The sequence below is a fragment of the Xenopus laevis genome, chromosome 7L (assembly GCF_017654675.1).
Source record: "Xenopus laevis strain J_2021 chromosome 7L, Xenopus_laevis_v10.1, whole genome shotgun sequence".
NCBI lineage: Eukaryota > Metazoa > Chordata > Amphibia > Anura > Pipidae > Xenopus > Xenopus laevis.
The window spans coordinates 95,869,563-95,890,796 of record NC_054383.1 but is presented as its reverse complement, the minus strand read 5'-3'; the positions used below and the strand labels follow the sequence as shown (position 1 = coordinate 95,890,796).

At 40.4% G+C, this 21,234-nt stretch overlaps 1 protein-coding gene across 3 annotated transcripts in view; it reads right to left on the bottom strand.

Annotated features, from left to right (window-relative positions):
* LOC108696552 (Golgi integral membrane protein 4) overlaps positions 1-21,234 on the bottom strand; it is a 109,988-nt gene that overhangs the window by 53,268 nt on the left and 35,486 nt on the right. The window lies entirely within an intron of this gene.

Here is a 21,234-nt window from a genome sequence, read left to right as displayed (position 1 = left end):
AGTGAGCTCCAGTAGCAAAGGAATGATTGCTCGAGGAGGACATATCCAGCCTGTAATGTTTCACAAAGGTTCGTGCCGAAGCCCAGGAGGCCACCTCACAGATGTGTGGGGTAGGAACATCTGCCAGTGCTGCCCAGGATGTTGACACAGCCCTAGTAGAGTGGGCTCTTAAACCCTCCGGAGCTAGCTTGCCCTGTATTTCATAGGCCTTGGAAATACACAAGGAAATCCATCTACTGATGGTAGAAGAGGCAGCGGCCTGCCCCCTTCTACTCCCAGCTGGAATAACAAAAAGAGTATCTGACTTTCTGAAGGCAGCCGAAACTTCCAGATAACGTCTTAGGCAGATGACTGGGTCTATCTTCCTTAATTCCTCTGAGTTTTCCAAATTCTCTGGAAAAATGGGAAGAGTCACCTCTTTTCTCAGATGAAATGTGGAGACTACCTTCGGCAAGAAGGATCTTGTAGGTTTTAAAGAAACCCTGTCATGAAAAAGGAGATATGTCCTTGGGCACAAGAGAGGGCTTGCAACTCTCCTATTCTGCAAGCTGAGGCGATGGCCAGCAGGAATAGAGTCTTAAGAGTGAGTAGCCATGTAGATATTGATTCCAAGGGATCAAACGGTGTTGTTGATAGAGATTTTAGGACTAAAGGAAGACTCCATGCCGGAGGAGATTTGGTGACAGGAGGTCGTATCTTTAAGACTGCCTTGAAAAATCTTTGTACTGTCGGGTCTGCAGACCAAGTGGATCCAGATAGAGCTGACAGAGCTGAGGCATGCACCCTAAGGGTCCTATATTGTAGGCCCTTGTCCAGACCTGACTGTAGGAATCCTAAGACTTGAGGAAGGGAGATGTTATCCGAGATATATTCACTGTGTGAGCGCCAGAGCATAAATCTTTCCCATATCCTGTAGTATGTGCGAGATGTTGAAGACTTCCTTGCTTTGAGTAAGGTGTCTACCACCTCCCTGGGGAGGCCTAGTGTGGCCAATCTCTTGCGCTCAACCTCCAAGCCTGTAGGGATAGGGCTGCTGGGTTCGGATGCAGAATAGGGCCCTGGCTGAGCAAGTCCTTCCTCATTGGTAGTGGCCAAGGAGGAGTTGTTGACAACTTTAGGAGCAGGGGATACCAAGGCCTGCGTGGCCAGTTTGGTGCAATCAGAATCAGATCTCCTCTCTCCTGAATGAGCTTTTGAAGAACTCTCAGTATTAGAGGGAATGGAGGAAATGCATACGCCAGCTTGAAGGACCATGTCTGCAGTAGAGCATCTGATCCTACTGCTGTCTGGCAATATCTCCTCGAGAAGAACCTCGGGACTTTTGCATTGAGGTGAGAGGCTAGGAGGTCGCACTCTGGTAGACCCCAATTTCCCACTATGCTCTGAAAAACCTCTCTGTTCAATGCCCATTCGTGGCTTGAGATGCTGTTTCGGCTCAGGAAGTCTGCCTCCTGATTCCTTACCCCTGGGAGGTGTTCCGCCGTCAGAGCAGACAAGTTGCTCTCTGCCCACTGGATTATAGGCTGAACCTCCTGAAAAAGAGATTTGCTCCTTGTTCCTCCCTGCTTCTTGATATAGGCCACCGCACTTGTATTGTCCGTGAGGATCTTCACTGATGATCCCTTTAGGACTCTGGCGAAAGAGAATAGAGCTAGTTTTGCCGCTCGTATCTCTAAGATATTCGAGGGGACATTGGTTTGAAGAGCCGGCCAAAGCCCCTGTGCCCATTCTGGTCCCAACCGGGCTCCCCAACCCCGGGATGATGCGTCCGTAGTCAGAATCTTCCATTGAGGTTGTGACAGTTGAAACCCTCTCGCTAGGTTTTCTTTCCGAAGTCCACCAGTGTAGGGAATTCTTGAATGATTGGGAGAGGTAAATCCATTGCTCCCAGTCCTTCTGTTCCCTGTTCCATTGCTCTAGAAATAAGGCCTGGGCTGGACGCATGTGCCACCTTGCCCATCTTGTGACTGGTATGGTAGAAGTCATGGATCCCAACAAAGACATTAGATCCCTGGCCGACAACCTGTCCTTCGAAAGAGTCTCTGAGGCTAAGTTGACCAGACTCGAGATCTTTTGGGGAGGAAGTGAGACTAAATCCTCCAATGTGTTGAACCAGGCTCCTAGATAGACCAGGGACTGGGATGGGACTAGTTGGCTCTTCTCCCAATTTATAATCCATCCGTGGGATCTCAGATAGGAAAGGACTCGATCTCTGTCCTTGATCAGAGTTTTCTCCTCTTTGGCTGATATTAGGATATCGTCCAGGTAGTGCCAGATCGATATTCCCTCCAATCTTAGTTGGGCAATGAGGGTGACCAGAATCTTGGAAAAAACTCTCGGGGCCGCGGACAGGCCGAACGGAAGGCATCTGAACTGGAAATGTCTTCCCCCAATGGCAAAGCGAAGGAAGCACTGATGGGAACTTGCAATGGGAATATGCAGGTAGGCATCTCTCAGATCGATGGAGAGGAGCCAGTCTCCTGGAAGGACCGCTGAAATGATGGAAAAGATGGATTCCATCTTGAACTTCTGGATCCTCAAGTATCTGTTTACTACCTTGAGGTCTAGAATAGGCCTCCATCCTCCAGATATCTTCCTTACTAGGAACAGTGTTGAATAATATCCCTTGTTCCTTTGTTCCTGTGGGACTGGTAATATGGCATGCTCCCTTAAAAGCCACTGCAGATAGTGGTCTATGGCTCTTCTTTTTTCCCCCTCTTTCGGAAATGTTGAAGTTACAAACTGATTCCCCGTAGGAACCCTGAGGAATTCGAGACGGTATCCTCTCGACAGGATATCCAACACCCATTGGTCTGTGATGGAAGATCGCCATTGTTCTTGAAAAAGCTGTAGTCTGGCCCCTACTCCAATGGTATCCGACGGATAGTCAGGAGGATTTCTTGCTAGGTTGTGCCTGTCTGGATCTATCATTTCCCTGAAAAGAGGACTGTCCTCTTTTCCACTGAAAAGGTCTGAACCCCTCTGCAGAAGACCTGTTTTGCTGGTGTCCGCCCCTGAATCTTCCTGAGCCGCGAAAAAAAGGGAGATTTGAAGTGCACGGGTTTTTTATCTTTCTTTTCCTGAGGCAAGAATTGGCTTTTTCCCCCCGAGGCCTTGGTTATGACATCATCTAGCCTGGGGCCAAAGAGTCGTCCCCCTTCAAAGGGTAAGGTGCAAAGACTCATCTTTGAAGAGACGTCAGCTGACCAGGTTCTGAGCCAGAGGGCTCTTCGTGCTGCAACCGCAAGGGACATAGATCGGGCTGCAAGTCTAGTCAGGTCTATTGCCCCCTCAGAGATGTATCCGGTCGCCAACTTGAGTTCTGCAAGGCTAGAAGAAATTTCTTGTTTGTCGGCACCCTCCGAAAGGGCTTTGTCAATGCCTTCTATTTATGAGAGGAGAAACCAAGGATAAGTCAAAGGAGCCGCTGGACCCCTCAGAGTCCTCATCTGAATCGATGTAAGAATTTGAAAATCTCTCTTGTTGCGATTCCTCCTCGGAGGAGGCTTCCGCTGTGTCCCAGACTGCATCCCTGGACGGAGAGTTCTCCTGGCTATCTTCCCAAACCTCCGTAACTCTGGTTGAAGGAGGAAAGGCTGAACTGCAGAAATCCTTCCAGCAGGTGCTGCAGAATTTTTTGCCCGGAAGAGGAGGGTTGAAACATCCCATGCATTCTGGATGGTGAGAGGAGACAGCAGCGGCTTTGCGTTTTCTAGAAGTCCCTTCTTCAGGCAAGCTGAGGAAGAGAGAGAGAGGACAGCTAATTAGAAAAGGAGAGAGAGACAAGAAAGATAGAAACAACCCAATTGAGGGACCTACCTAGCTTGGGGGGCAGAGGCATTGGAGGCTGAGGAGTCCATGAAGCAAGAAAGACAAAGCCTAGCAGGAGAAGAGAGCATGAAAAAAATGCACATGCTTAAGGGCTAAGGATGCCACCATAAAAGAATCTTACCTGTAAGGCTGAGGGGAGAAAAGAAGCACGAACCTTTCCTTGGAAGGCAGAGGGTGGAAGTGAGCAGCACGAGCGCTGCCTTGTCAGGGCCTTTTATACTGCCGGCCCTCTAAAATCCGCCCCTCCAAAAAAAACATGGCCGCCTGGAGAGTGCGCCAAGCACAAAATGGCCGCCGCCAGCGCGAGGATGCGCACAGGGAGAGCGCGCTAGGCGCTAATGAGGAGGCGATGCAATCGTAGCGACCGCATTGGCCTCTGAAACCCCCTGTGTACCGGAGCGGTCGTCTCCTCCCCATACGAAAGAAAAGGTCCGCAGCATGCCAACCACAAGATGGCCGCTGGACAGGAAGTTGACTGAGACAGGAAATAGCACGCGTCTCAGTAGTAAGAGAAAAGGAAAAGGAACTCCTCGTGACACAGGCAACTTTGAAGAGTTACCTCCATGTCACACCTCTCTCAGCAGGAAAAGCAGAGTCGTGCTGTGGTAAGGATGTCCCTCCTGCTTAGGCCTTACACACAGACGTTTAAAACGAATGGGGGGAAGGCATAGCACTCTGCCCAAATTCACCTGTAAAGCACGAGGGCTTAGGGAATGAACCCAACCAGGAGAAAACCCTCAGGTCAGAAGAAGAGTGAGGACAGAAAGAAAAAAGACAAGGTGAGTGTGCTCCAGGGGTACCTTTTAAAGGCTTAGGAGGGAGGGACTATCTGGTCAGGGGGCGGGGACGGGGAATCCCCGTATGTAATGCTAATATGGAGTGGCCAGGAAATGGTGGTTCAAGGCAAGAGATGTAAAAGGGCAATATTTATGTAAATATATATTCCAGTTTGGTAAGATTCTTTAATATGTCATTCAATTTGATATAAACTATCTGTTGCTTAAGTATTCATTTTGGGGGTATAGTTTTCCTTTAAGTTTAGGCAGCGTTGCCTTCAGGGGAGCTGTGAATAAGTCCTTCTACGATTTTTTTTCTTTTTAAATATTAAAAATGCATTAACGTTGCAAATCAACTCATGATAACGGCTCATCCGTAGTTGCCATTAACAATTTAAAATAATGATTATTTTTCTCTCTAAAAAGCTCCCAAGCTGAACCCTGTCATCCGCATGTAAAAGTACCAAACAGATGAAGGCTTTGCAAGTCCCCATAGGGGATGAATGGAGCATAAAGAGCCTAAACACGAGTTTTTGATTCTACTGTGATGTCTAGATTTCTAATTCTACTCTGAGTTCAAAGGAACCCAGTGCATACGCACGAGTGCCATTAAATGCTCTTGAACCCTTTCCCGTTCAGGGACGCACAGAAGCCGGATAGAAGTTATCAGCAGGACAAGTATTATTGTGGAATATTAACCGAGTTTCTCCCTGCCTAGAGCACATCCAAGTACAAGTCAATTATGGGGAGAAATGATGAAAGTGTGTATTGGCAGAAAATGACACATCTTCTGAATATAAGCAACAGGCCAGATGGTAATGGTATTTCCATTAAAGGGTGAAATGTATCAAGTATAAAGCCATTGTGTCCCCTTTTACACAATTTAAAATTAAAGTTCCTTTTAATATTGTATGTTTCCATGTAAAATAAAGCCCTGCCTACTGCTTACACTGTTGCATTTTGGAACACAGAATAAATTTGTTTTATTTATTGTACTGACCCACATACTTAAAGGGCTTCTGCCATGATTTTTATGATGTTTTTATTTCTAAATTACACTGTTTACACTGCAGATAATTCGCTCTACAATTTAAAATTTAATCCCTGAACCAGCAAGTGTATTTTTTATTATTATTTGTAATATTGGTGTTTAGGCAGTCATCTCAGGTCATTTTGCCTGGTCATGTGCTTTCAGAAAGAGCTAGCACTTTAGGATGGAACTGCTTTCTGGCAGGCTGTTGTATTTCCTACTCAATGTAACTTATGTGTTGCAGTGGGACCTGGATTTTACTATTGAGTGCTGTTCTTTGATCTACCAGACAGCTGTTATCTTGTGTTAGGGAGTTGCTATCTGGTTACCTTCCCATTGTTCTTTTGTTTGACTGCTGGGGGGGAAAAGGGAGGGGATGAGATCACTCCAACTTGCAGTGCAGCAGTAAAGAGTGACTGAAGTTTATCAGTCACATGACTGGGGGCAGCTGGGAAACTGACAATATGTGTAGCCCCTCAGATTTCAAAATTAAATATAAAAAAAATCAGTTTGCTCTTTTGAGAAATGGATTTTAGTGAAGAATTCTGGTGGAGCAACACTATTAATGATTTTGAGAAAAACATTTTTTTCCATGACAGTATCCCTTTAAGTGCAAATGGTTTCCAGCATTATCAGATTACCAGCAACCCACATTCATGGCAAATTGCTGCTGCCATATCTTTCAGCTTCACTGCATTTTGCAAACTGCATCAACGTGTCTATGAAAAAGTTAACTGCCAGTGGCGTAACTATAGGAAGAGGAAGCAGGTTTGTAGGGGGCCCAAGGAACAGGAGGGCCCAGACCACAGGGTCTGCTTCCTCTATAGCTGTAAGAAAAATTCCTCTCACCAATTATCAGATTACCAGCAACCCACATTCACGGCAAATTGCTGCTGCCATATCTTTCCCCTTCACTGCATTTTACAAACTGCATCAACGAATTTGCGGTATGGCCGTCTCCCATACACTCTATTTTATATAAATAATCCACAAATTCTTAAAAATGATTCCCTTTTCCTCTGTAATAATAAAACAGTACCTTGTACTTGATCCCAACTAAGATATAATTAATCCTTACCAGCCTGTTGGGTTTATTTAATGTTAACATGATTTTTTGTAGACGTAGGGTATGAAGATCCAAGTTGCGAAAAGATCCGTTATCTCAAAAAAAAAAACCAGGTCCTGAGAGTTCTGGATTACAGAAAAAAAGAAAATGGACTCTATGGGAGATACAGTAGCCTATCCACAATCTGAGCGGTTTTCCGCATAAGAGATTCCATACATGACATATTATATAGCAATATGAAAAGTAACAGTAAATTTAATTCCTTCTGAATGTTTGCTGCTTTAGCAGAGAGAGTTCTGACAGACGCTACAAATATCAGTTTGCACAAAGTAACAACAGCTGTTGCAAACAGAATCTCAGAAAGATAAACACTGCCTCCTCCATGCAGCACAAAATGTATCATCACAACAGTCGACACTTGGGACATTCAAGTGTCTTTAAAAATATGCACAAAAGCAGTTTGTTTTGAAGCAGTAAGGGGAGTGCTAAAGAGCTAAGACTGTAATCTGTGTTATTATGGGATGCAAAAAAAAAAACTATCAGTAGAAGAACCTACAATTTACCTGCAACGCTATGCTTAGTACAGGGAAAAATATATGCGGATACAGTTTGTCTTTCTCCATACAAACTAGAAATAATAGGAGAAAGTTCCAGTTCCAACTTTGTCTGACCAAAATCAACAGTCTCTCTCTTGCCAAGTTTGTACCTAATCACCCAGATTTTATAGTACCAATAAGCACCACAATATATAGTTGTAAAGGGAAAACACTAGTGCGTAGGATTGTGTCTTGCCCTTCTACACATGCCCATTTTGCTATTCTAGGGAACACAGGCTGCACAGATATGTCTTCCAACTACCTCTAGTCCCCACCTCATTAGAGTCCATTTAGTTACCCATGGGTTTAAACACTGCCTCTGTATTAAATAAAAAGTTAAGTAATACCATCCCCTCACCCCCCTAATACTTTTTAGCCACAAGTTCAAGACAAAATACAGGTATCGGACCCGTTATCCAGAATGATCAGGACCTAGGGTTTTTCGGATAATGGCTTTTTCCGTAATATGGATCTTCATACCTGGATTCTACTAAAAAATTATTTAAATATTACATTTGTTTTGCCTCCAATAAGGGTTCATTATATCTTAGTTTGGATTAAGTACAAGCTACCATTTTATTATTACAGAGAAAAAGGTAATCATTTTTAAAAATTTGCAATATTTGGATAAAATGGAGTCTATGGGAGATTGCCTTTCTGTAATTCAGAGCTTTCTGGATAACAGGTTTCAGGATAACTGATTCCATGCCTGTATGTGGGGGCGCTGCAGCCACGAGGCAAGATGAGAAACTATGGCATTTGCCTGCCTATTCTCGGTATCCTTTCGGGTGCATTACCTATGGCGAGATGAAGATGATCCTAATGAAGGGTGGGTGTTCCCCCCCGAAACATTGAATGTTTGGTGGCTAAATAAAAGGGGATATTCTCCGATTGCATTAACCATTGTGTGTGCGGATCTGTTTTCTATACACATACGTTGCTAAGGGATCCGGCCTGGTCAACGGAAGAAACGCACCACCAGTTGCAGGATTGGTGAATTACAGGTGTGCGGTAGGAGAAATTACATGGTCTATGGAGAGATGAAGCAGTATCCACCAATACTTCATACTGGCCTCCAAGAGCCGACCAAAATCCCTGACATCTAACTTGTAAGGCTGAAATCAAAAACAACCCAAAGTGTCTTACTCCTTAGCCTACGTTACCTTGAGCAGCAAGAGAAGTACATCCAAAGACTGCATCAAGTTTGTTGAAAATAGATATCAATCTAAATCTTGTTTTTTTTTCACCATAAAACGCTTTCTCAGATTATTAACTAACCCATAAAAGTCTATGTACGTCACTGGCTGACTAACAAAGGCAGTGGGAGAGGCGCTTGTAGGTTGCAGAGGTTTCCAGCATTTCACTGAGCAAGACAATATAGCCTGCCCTTGCCAGTTAGTCCTGTCACTGCTGCTCTCAGCAATGCTACACAAAGTATAATCTTTACCCACAGAAACTAAATTAGGCACCTTTTTGATATATAATTATACACTGGTACAACATACCAGTTGAGTGCAGGCTCAAGAGAAAGCATTTATACTAAATTGGATACGTACAACTACTTGCTTCAAATTATAGATAAAAGCTAAAAGAGCCATAAGGAAACCATTGGAGCTACTGTGTTGCATATTCATGTCTCTAAACTACAAGTCCCATTATTCTCAGCCAGTATTTGGCCTAACTACAGAATATATTATTCATATACTAATAGAATATATTATTTTGGATTAAAAGTGCAACATTGTATATAAAATCACATTCTTTAAATGGAGAGTTCACCTTTACATAATCTTTTAGTATAATGTAGCCATTGTGTTTTGAAAATGATTTACCTTTATTTCACCAGCTCTCCAGTTTGGCAATTTAGTAGCTATCTGATTGCCATGGTCCAATTGAATTTACCCTATCAACCTGACAGTGGTTTGGATAAGAGACTGAAAAATGAATAGGAGTGAGTATAGAAAGACAAGGAATACAAAGCAACAACTACAATACATTTTTAGCTTCAGAGAGCTATCTTTTTTTTCACTTGTGGCCTCCATCTGAGGCAGAAGAAGGTAAATCCTTCAAGAACTATAAAATATGAAGACCAGTTAAATCTGCCAAAAATAGGCCATCCTGTAAAACACTAAAAAAGTTACATTAAAGGTGAACTACCACTTAAAACACCTATTCAGAAAATTACCTCCATCAGTACATGCGCCTTGCACTAAAAGGCCGGATATTTCTGCTTTGCTGCATAAGGGTCAAAGTGCAGGCCACACAGATGAACTTATGATTTACCGCGCTGGATGCTACTTAACGGGTAATCAATTTATAAACACTCGCTGTAATGCCCCTGGCGCGGGTATACCCAGAAATGCAGAACTGGGGGCTGGGTTGGGTGTGGGTTGAGAATTTCTTGACACGCACATCACTATTAAAGGAAAACTATACCCCCCAAACAATGTGGGTCTATATAAAAAGATATTGCATAAAACAGCTCATATGTAAAACCCTGCTTCATGTAAATAAACCATGTTCATAATAATACACTTTTCTAGTAGTATGTGCCATTGGGTAATCATAAATAGAAAATTGCCATTTTAAAAAATCGTAGGATTCACTGTACTCACAAACAAACCAAACAAACCCTACATGTTAGGTCACATGAGCCAATTAACAGACAGAGTTGTGTCTTTTGCTTCCACACTTCTTCCTGTTACAGTTAGAGTTGAAGTATTTCTGGTCAGGTGATCTCTGAGGCAGCACACAGACCATCACGAAATGGTGGCTCAAGGCAAGAGATGTAAAAGGGCAATATTTACATAAATATATATTCCAGTTTGGTGAGATTCTTTAATATGCCACTTAATATGATATGAACTATCTGTTGCTTAAGTGTTCATTTTGGGGGTATAGTTTTCCTTTAACCCACAAGTAATTTTGATAAATAATTTAGTATTCTGGGTACAAAACATAAAGATATGGAGATTTATTTATTTTTTTCCGAAATGTATTGATGTCAATGGGCGTCAAAATAATTTTGACACAAGCGTCGATTTTTATACGCGTGACTATTTGGTCCAAATGCCTTAAAGGGGCTGTTCACCTTCCAAACACCTTTTTCAGTTTAGTTGTTTTCAGATTGTGCCCCAGTAATAAAGACTTTTTCCAATTACTTTCCATTATTTATTTTTTACGGTTTTTCCAAAATCTAAGTTTTAAGTTGAATGTTCGTGTCTCTGGTGTTTGAGTCTGGCAGCTCAGTAATTCAGGCGCAGACTCTTAACGGTTACAATTTTGCAACATTTAGTTGATACATTTCTCAGCAGCATCTCTGGAGTATTAGCAACTATTGTATCAATTCTAACAGCTGCCTGTAATGAAACCCAGAGATTCTGCTCAGGTGGGACAAAGATAAAAAATGTATCAACTAAATGTATCCATTTAGAACAGTTTACAGGGTCGGCGACCCCCCCGGGCTGCTTCAGAAGGTGAAAAATGACACTTTACACTTCAATATTAGAAAACAGTGACACAGAAAATAGAAAGTCATTGGAAAAAGTTGTTATTTCTGGTGATCTATCTGAAAACAACTAGTTGTTTAAAGGTCAACCACCCCTTTAAAGTTAATGGGAGTCTGAATAATTTTGAAACGCATCAATATTTTTTTGGGCGTGACAGTTTTTTTGTTGCAGAATTTTTGGCGCAGTTTTGCAAATCAATTTGCTTGCAGCCAAATTTGTGTCTGCCAAATTTATTCGCCTATCATTAATCATCCACCCCCCATCACAAACCATGTGGTACTACACTGAGGACAGCAATATAAATCTCTCACCCAGTCCCCAGTGTGCCTCTATTCCTTCTATTGATATGGTCTGCAGACAGCATGTTGTTCCACCTATTCCTAAAAGTTTGCCATTCTAGGCCTAGGCTTTTGTGGCCTGACCACAAATCTGGGTTTCATATCTCCTAACTGTCACACTTTACGCAGGGCAATGGCTATTTTCAGACCCAGGTTGTAGTCCAGTGTTGCAGAGAGCGAGAAACAAGCAATGTGGGAGAACTAGGAAAGAAGAAAACTGCAGGGACTGGTTCAGTGGGGGGGGGGGGGTGCCAGAAGAAATTAGATCAATGAATATTCAACATATTGCCAGGTCTCCATGGCCAGGAAAAGTGAACAGGACACGCTTGTGCTGCTGTTGAACATCTCCCTCATCCTCAGGAGCGTCAAACTTCCTCCTTGTCAGTTTCTAACAGATTAAATATATGCAAATTGCAAATGAGGTCTGGTGTTTCTGCTTGTTAATTGAATCACATGAAAGCAAAGCCACTTGCAAAACTGATAAAACATCCAAAGGCCAAACCACTACTAATTCTGCTTAAAGGGGTGGTTCACGTTAAAGTTAACTTTTAGTATGTTATAAAATGGCCAATTCTAAGCAACTTTTCAATTGGTCTTCATTATTTATAATTTATGAATTAATTTATGAATTTAACTTATTTTTCTGACTCTCTCCAGCTTTTCCCATTTGAACACCAAATGAGGCTACAAATATATTGTTACTGCTACATTTTATTATTCATCTCACACAAGGTAACAGCTCCCTGGAAGATCTAAGAACAGCACTTAATAGTAAAAGCCAAGTCCCACTGAGACTGATTCAGTTACATTTAGAAGGAGAAATAACAGTCTGCCAGAAAGTAATTCCATCCTAAAATGCAGGCACAAGTCACATGACTGGGGTAGCTGGGAAACGGACATAATGTCTAGCCCCATGTCAGATTTCAAAATTGAATATAAAAAAAAACTGTTTTTGAGAAATGGATTTCAGTGCAGAATTCTGCTGGAGCAGCACTATAACCTGATGTGTTTTGGAAAAAAAAATATTTTTCCATGACATGAGTTTCATGGGTAGCTTATCTCTGTTGTATACACACATAGGAAAGAAATGGCCTTACAAAAAAATAAAGAGATAATTGAAGTCACCCAGGTCTTATATACTTGGTGCCTTTTTACAGATAATTCAACTCCAAGGTTGACTTCTGCTTTATTTATCATTTAGTAAGGGAGACTGTATCCTATATGCAATACAAGACATAAAGGGAATAAAACTTTACATTCTGCAGTGTAATATTATGCATTCAACAGTAGGTTACAATGCAGGTTTTAAATACACATTTTTTAACACCTGCTTGAAAAGTGGCTTGAATATTTTTGGTGCAACATAGCCTTTTTTTCAGTAAAAATCTTTATTATATACATTGCTCACTGATGCAAACACAAAGGGGTTTATTTATCAAAGAATGAAGTTAGAGATTGCCACAGTTCTCTAGAGTGGAATACTGCCTCTCTCTATTCATTTCTATGAGATTTTTAAAGGCGTATTTATCAATGGGTGAAAGTGAAAGTTCATCCTTTGATAAATATGCCTTTAAAAATCCCATAGAAATGAATGGAGAGAGGCGGTATTTCACTCTAGCAAACTGTGGTGATCTCTAACTTCACTTTTTGATAAATATACCCCAATGTGTACTCAACCTGTTATTACAGGTAGCTATCTGCACACCGGATAAGTTATTAAAGAAAATACAACAAGGTCACATTCAATTACTTTACTTTAGTAGCACATAACAGAAGTGAAGCCAACAGGACATTGTGGAGTAGATCCAAGATACAAAAGGTCAAAGCAGAGACAATCTGGTGTATATGTGCACTGTTTGTCTATGCCTGGAAGCAGATAAACCTAAACTAGGCCATGAATGATAGAGAAAGCAACCAGGTCTGTGATTTCATGTAGAGTTTGGGGATTAGTGAGATGGGATCTTAATAAGAAGTCTCTATGTTCTGCAGGTGACTCAGAAAATGTTTATATTACCATATTTCATGTTGCATATTAAATTGTGTGTACAACCGCTAAAGTAAACAGAATTATTTGGTACTATGTGATAGCTGCCATGTTCCTGTAATACTGTATACATCATTTGTGCTTATGTTAACTTTGGGGATTAGTGAGATGGGATCTTAATAAGAAGTCTCTATGTTCTGCAGGTGACTCAGAAAATGTTTATATTACCATATTTCATGTTGCATATTAAATTGTGTGTACAACCGCTAAAGTAAACAGAATTATTTGGTACTATGTGATAGCTGCCATGTTCCTGTAATACTGTATACATCATTTGTGCTTATGTTAACTTAAGATGGAATTGCACATTTTAACTTGTTCTTTTTGCCTTTTTTGCAGTTGGGGGGGGATGAGGAATTGAAGTGACTAGTGGATACAGTAACAAAGATTTCAACATTCCTATGTCCCTGCTATTAAAGGAACAGTAACAGCAAAAAAATGAAAGTGTTTTAAGGCAATTAAAATATAATGTAATATTTTCCTGCACTGGTAAAACAGATGTGTTTGATTCAGAAACCCTACTATAGTTATATAGTAGTATAAAAATAAACTGCTGTGTAGACACAAGGCAGCCATTTAAAGGAGAAAGGGCTCAGGCTACTTAGTAGATAATGATGTCCTACAGCAGTGATCCCCAACCAGTAGCTCGTGAGTAACATGTTGCTCTCCAACCCCTTGGATGTTGCTCTCAGTGACCTCAGAGCAGATACTTATTTTTCAATTCCAGGCTTGGAGGCAAGTTTTAGTTGCAGAAAAACCAGGTGCACTGCCAAACAGAGCCTCAATGTAGGTTGACAATCCACATAGGGGCTACCAAATAGCAAATCACAGTACTTATTTGGCACCCTAATAACAATTTTCATGCTAGCGTTGCTCTCCAACTCCTTTTGGTTCTGAATGTTGCGCACAAGTTCAAAAGGTTGGGGATCCCTGTCCTACAGAGTATTCCAGTTATGCCCTATTTAACCTGTGCTGTTTAGCCATTTTAGATTTTCTCTATTACTACACAGCAGCTTGTTTATACAAACTATAGTAGTGTTTCTGGATCAAACAGATCAGATTTTTTACCAGTGCATTATATTTTAATTAGTTTAATACACTTTTGTTTGTTGGTGCTACTGTTCCTATACAGGTAAAAAAAAAAAAGTAATGGAAGCCACTGCAAGAACCAACAAAAATGTTAGTTTCCTCTACTTTTATCTGCACCAGATCTGCCACATTGCCTTCCTTTTAATAGGAATGAGTTCAGAATCTTTGTCCTCATCATTCAACGTTCACAGTACTTCAAACAACAAGAATGTGCATGCACACTTGATAATAGTAGCATTTCAAGGTGCATGGGCCCAAGTAGGTGGCCAAGGCATGATTTAGGTGGATAGGAGGTGGAGAGACAATTTATCTGGAAAAATCTGGAACAATCTGAAAACTATTGAACTGAAATAAGTATTTGAAAGGTGAACAACCCCTTTAATCCACAAACAAGAAAATAACACTGTATGACAGTATGATGGCAAGTCATATTGTTTGACACTTGAACGGGCTGGGCTGGGAGATAACATCATGTATGGCACAGGAACAGAAAAAGAACCTTGGAAGTTTTTATGACTTATATTTCTTCAATGCTGCTCTGCAAACAAGGTAAACGTCTTCAACTGATGTGCTGCCAAAATCTATAAATATTTCTATGAAGTTTACAGCTAGCAACAGTATACAGAGCTGTTGGGTCACAATGTATTGTACCACTCCCACAAATCCTCAATAAAACGTAGCTGCTCAAATCTTCCTACAAACACTATAAAAAATACCTACCATTTTTAAAGAAGAGGTCTTTTATCAAGGTATTGATTCACAAAAACTAAGAATGATGTTAGTAGTTAACTGACACATATGGACTGCATCAATAGTGACATCAGTTCTACTTTTAATGTTTGATAGCCGTTATATGTATATATCTATGAAAACATGTCAGAGGGCATGAATCGTGTCAGGATTTAAAAATAAACTTCTTGATTTTTCTGCTATCAATGAGTCCTTGGAGAGTGCATCAAGTTGTATGCTCATTTTAGAAGAAGAACTAAAGCTCCAGATAGGATGCGCCATATGTTTTGGGATTCTGCACAAGCCCAAAACCACCAAAGCCATATGGCAGTAATGATCTGTGCCCCCAAAAAATGCCCTCAGAAGCTCCCAATCTTCTTTTCTTCTGATTCACTACCCTTGCACTGCACTGTCAATTACCTGAGTTAACGGGGATGACTCACAATCTACAAAGTATAAAATTCACAATAAAAGTCAGATTAATAATTAATTCAGATTCATACTGCATGGCAGTTTAGAAACTAGTGCATTCAGATCAGAATCAACAATCAGCCTTGTAGCACAAGCTACAATAAAAGACTAATATAATATAACTTCACTTTCTGCTAAATGTATTGAGAAGCTAAGCTTAGAGGACAGGGAAAATGATCAGCTGAGCATGCCATGTGCAGTGCCACTGGAAAGAAAAAAATGCCCTAACAAGATCAATCATGGGAGCTGCTGTAAACAAATATGAAGACATGTCTAAAAAACTGGCTAAAAAAGAAAGCTAGATGTAAGCGTGGATCAAAATCTCTCTTAAATTCAAACCACAAACATAAGAAAAAAGGACTCATTGGCGTGCCAGCACTACAGTGATATCTCTAAACATCTAAAATATGTTCCTCTAGCTATTCTCCTTAGCTCTCCCAGTCATGTTATTACTGTAACTCCGCCAGAGAATGTTCTCTACTCATGTCCATGTCCACAAGTTTCCCATTCTGGTCTTACATATTTAAAAGGATAAAGGAAGCCAAACTGATTTGTTTGCATTGGTGCAATCAGTACTATGTAATATGTAACTTCCAGCAGCACTACAGACAGAAAACTGTAGGCAGACAATACCCAGTGCTTAAGTACCTTGTCATCCTTCGCGAGTACTACTGATATCAAAGAACGTGTCATCGGCAGAACTGAACAAATCTATTGTACATGGGGAAGTAACAGCCTTCTGTAAGCAATTTTCTAAAAAGCATATATACTTTATTATTCTCTGTATTTATAGTAAACCAATTAGTGAAATCACAGGTGTGGTCCACATCCTTACTCAAGTACTACACTTTCTTGCCACCAGTAGATCATACAGAGATACCAAATTCTGCATTTCATGTGCATCTTGTCCACGTTCTATAACATCCCTGACCATGACTCATTTGTGCTCCCAGCTCTGCCCATCACTGCATTTTTTTTAAAGTATAATCAGTAACATTTTAGGCCCTTTCAGTAGTTGGTTTAACAATAATTCATGTGAACATTTAAAGGGATTCTTTCACAATTTTTATGGTTTATTTTTTATTACTAAATTACACTGTAAGTTGCAAGTAATTCATTTGACCAGTCAATATTTTATTCTTGAACCAATAAATGTATTTTTTTTTTGTAATATTGTTGTGTAGGCAGCACTCTCAAGTCATTGTGCCTGGTCATGTGCTTATAGAAAGAGCCAGCACTTCACAATGGAATTGTTTTTAGATAAGCTATTGTTTCTCCTACTTAGTGTAACTGGAGAAGTCATGGTCAGACTTCAGGTGTTTTACTATTGAGTGCTATTCTCATATCAAGCACTAGGTGGGGCATGGAAGCATTTTAGCAATGTAGATGTTGGATGTTGTTTGGTTACATTCCCATTGTTCTTTTAGGGGGAGGGGTGATATAACTCCAACTTGCAGTGCAGCAATAAAGAAAAAAAAAAAAAGTTTTCTCATAACAGAATACCTTTAAAGGAGCAGGAGGCATGGGGCTCTAAGCACCTGGCTGACAGTGCCCTATTACACAACACCATGCCAACATTCTGAGTCCCAATTCTGAGAGGCATCCCAACTGGAACCAAGCCAGTGGCTCTGTTTCTAGGTCTGTCGCTTCATATAGGTTTTAATGAACACACTGAATATATGTACGATTATTAAAACACAACAACATGGTTTCAGTAATACAATACAATTTGTTTCCATTGCAGTGTAACACTTAGGTTGGTAGACCCTGATGTAATATCTTTACTAAAAGTAGACCATGCAACAGTCCTGACACCAGTGGGCTACACATTTTTAACCCTGTTATTGCAGTCTTATTGTATGCAGCATTGCAGGAGCATCTGCTCCTGCAATGCTGCATACAATAAGACTGCAATAACAGGGTTCCCCTTTACTTTGAATTGCTATTCTTATTAATGCAGAAAGGCCAACTGAAAGGCCAATAACATCATTCATTATGTGAAATTTCCTTTTTACATTTAATGGAAAATATAATACCTCTTTGTACCAGGTTTGGCACTCCATTTTAATCCCTCTCAAAAACAGATTTGCTTGAGTTTCCCGTTCAATTGAATTGTTAATGCCTTTATGTAAATTATATTGAAATAAAACGAGACACGTTCATGCTTTGTTGTAGTGGAGGGGGAAAGAGTTGCAATTTCTTTCTTGCCTTTTTTCTACATTACTCTTGTTTAGGGATTTTCCCCCTTTGAAACATTATAACTCTAAGCAAAAACTTGGAGAAGTTTGTTTTTCTTAAGGGGGTGGTTCACCTTTAAGTTAACTTTTAGTATGTTATAGAATGGCCAATTCTAAGCAACACTTCAATTGGCCTTCATTTTTTATTGTTTTTGGATTATTTGCCTTCTTCTTCTGACTTTCCATCTTTCAAATGGGTGTCACTGACCCAATCTAAAAACAATGGCTCTGTAAGGCTACAAACGTATTGTTCTTGCTACTTTTTATTACTCATCTTTCTATTCAGGCCTCTCTCCTATTCATATTCCAGTCTCTCATTCAAATCAAAAAAATGGTTTGTAGGGTGATTTGGACTGAACAAAAAGATATAAAAAAACCCACAAATAATAAAAAATGAAAACCAATTGCAAATTGTCTCAGAATATCACCCTATACTAGATTATACATTATACTAGAAGTCAATTAAAGTTGAACAACACCTTTAAGTTCTCCAAGCGCATTGTATGCAGCCCAGGACTGCTCAGGTTTAGGAGTCTTTCTGGAATCTGATAGCTGCATTTGAAGCAACTGCAGTAGGGTTATGTTGCACTATACCCAGTTCCACTAAGCCCACAACCTAAATGGTTTCTATAGTTTAATTAGGTAGTGTACGTTCATAAAAGTAACAATTTTTTTCTTAATTCTTCATTTATTCTTAACAGTATATGTACTTCTTTTAAGGAATCAAGTAATTTATCCCTACTGCTCTCAGACTCTATACATGATACAATTTATTGCAGCTCTTTCCACTTTGCCCCTTCCCAGAATTCAGCTGTCAGTGAATCCCCACAGGGGTGGCATCACTTTATTATTTACAGCTGTTGCCATATAAAGCACACAGCAATAACAAACACATTAAGAAAGCTACAGCACATTGTCAAGTCCAGACTGAGATGCAAAATAGGCCCTGTTATTTTAAAGGGGTTGTTCACCTTAAAATTAAATTCAAGTATGATGTAGATAGTGATATTCTGAGACAATTTGCAATTGTTTTTCGTTTTTATGGATTTTCACAAGGCGGAAACCTCCAGTTCTCCATAACTAAATTCCCTTAATAAGCCAACACTGAGTTTATTGTTTTCTGTGTTATGATCAATGTATGAGGGAATAAAAGGAAGAACTAGTAAATTATTCACACTGCAGTTATTCAAAATGAGCATTACACATGCTTTATCTGAATAGGGCTGTAACACCCCTGATTATATATACTCTATATTTGCAGTGGAGCCTATTTGGGTGCACAAGATCTTGTCATTTTCAGCAGAGAAGTCAATTGGTACACGCAAAGTATATTAATGGGACAAATGCAGATTATTCAGGGTGGGTTTACACGGGATATCAACCAAAAAAACCTTCTGCCTAATGAAAAGAAAGGTAATTTTAAGCAGCTTTAACTATACATCATAAATATATTAGAATTATTTTCACTGTTTTAAAGTTATTTGTAAATGCAAATGCAATTACCAGTATCTGTCTGTATCTTGCTGCACTCCTGTTTCTGGCTCTTAAAGTAGTAGAAGACGCTTGCTTCCAGCCAAAACAAGTGTGTTAATCAGTTGGCTTTTGCTTTATTGTTTCAAAAGTCAGAACCACTACTGTAGAGAAGAGCAAGGGACAGACATATACAGCCGTCCGTGGCAGTTACATTTGCAAATAACCATCAAAAGTTTATAATATATTCATATAATGAATGTATATCAGACAGCTGCCAAAAATTACATTATTTTTCATTATAAAGTGGGTTAATATTCCCTTATATAAAACTATATCAATATTAGGGGTGTTGTGTCTAGTTACTAGTGGTTTAAGGGATGGTGTACTTGCAGAGTTTAAAATGTAGCCAATATTCATACAAAAATTGAGAACAGGGTCACTAATAGAATATAGTCTAATCTGGTAGAAAAAAAAAATGGTAGTGGGTAGAGCTTTGGCATCCCTGCAGGGTTTAGGATGCATCCAATAAACAAACATTAACCTAACACTAATTGGAACAAGGAGCGGCATAAATTGTAGCCGGATATGTGTAATGAGATTAGACATATTTAGTCACGGCATGGCAGCAGCAGAAACACAAACCTTAAATCAGCTCATAAATATTTTGAAGATGGGAAGCTTTACAAACTAAGTTAGCCAATAGGCCTAGCCTAAACATACAGTACTTTACAAATATAGATGACCAGGTTATATCATGTAACCCCCTACAGGCTCCCATAATGGCCTAACCTATGCAGTGACTCATGGTTGGACTGGTCCATTAGGATACTGAGAAAAATCCTGGTGGGCCCTGAACCTGTTGGCCCTGCCAATTCAATTAAATTAATGGCACATTCACTGGCTCAATGGTAGGGGTAGAGATTACCATGTAGGTAAGGATAATAGTAAAAATCCAAATGTATTAGTTCATTTAAAAACACATATGAAAAATCAAGAGTGGATGAAGCAAAGCAGGGGGGGTGCATGACCATGCACTCCCCTGCTTTGCTTCATCCCCTTTTGATTTCATCCACTCTTGATTTCAGTGAATGCGCCATTAATTTAATTAAATCATTTGTATCACGTGACCAGAGTGGAACGACTGGACGGAGGGATAGAGCTCTCACCTTACCCCGTATATGGAGTTGCCTGCACTTATTTGCTCCCCTGTTGGCCCTGCCACCTGTCTGCAAGCCAAGTCCACTGCCGGGCTTTCCACAGCCATCTTTACTTTTCTTCCCGGGAGGTATGGCCGGCTTGACAGTGAAGTAAGTAGTGCGGCAGAGCAGGAGTGGCGGTGGCTGGATGGTGAGCCCTTCTGTGATCTTGAATTGGGTACCTGGTGGGCCCTGGGTGCCTCTGTCCAACTCTGCAGTGACCCCTATGGCAAATGCCATACTATCAATTAAAAATGAAGATCAGTGCTTAACTACAACCCCCTACATCGATTCTTCTTGGGGGTATATTTATCAAAGAGTGAAGTTAGAGATTTCCACATTCCTTTAGAGTGAAATTCTGCCACTCTCAATTCATTTCTATGGGATCTTTAAAAGAGTATTTATCAATGGGTGAAAGTGAAAGTTCATCCTTTGATAAATACGCCTTATAAAATCCCATAGAAATTAATGGAGAGTGGCGGAATTTCACTCTAGCGTACTGTGGCGATCTCTAACTTCACCCTTTGATAAATATACCCCAAGGAGATTACTAAAAAGCCACAAGTAACTGCTGCTTCAGCCCAATGAGCTGAACTTTAGTCAACACATAGTTGACTATGAGAGCTGTACAGGTGCCACATGGACTTTTATCTAACATGATGGATTTAGAAAGTTTGGAGCATTCATAAACAGAAGACACAAGTCTCCAGCCTACAGGCTCCTATAATTATTTGGGTGCCAGCAGCAGAGTGACAGGCCTGCTTTCCCAAGCTGTTCTGCATAAGCCTGGTCTCAGCATCATCACGTGACTGGGCAGAGTGGCCTGGCAGCCAGTAGGACACATGTTAC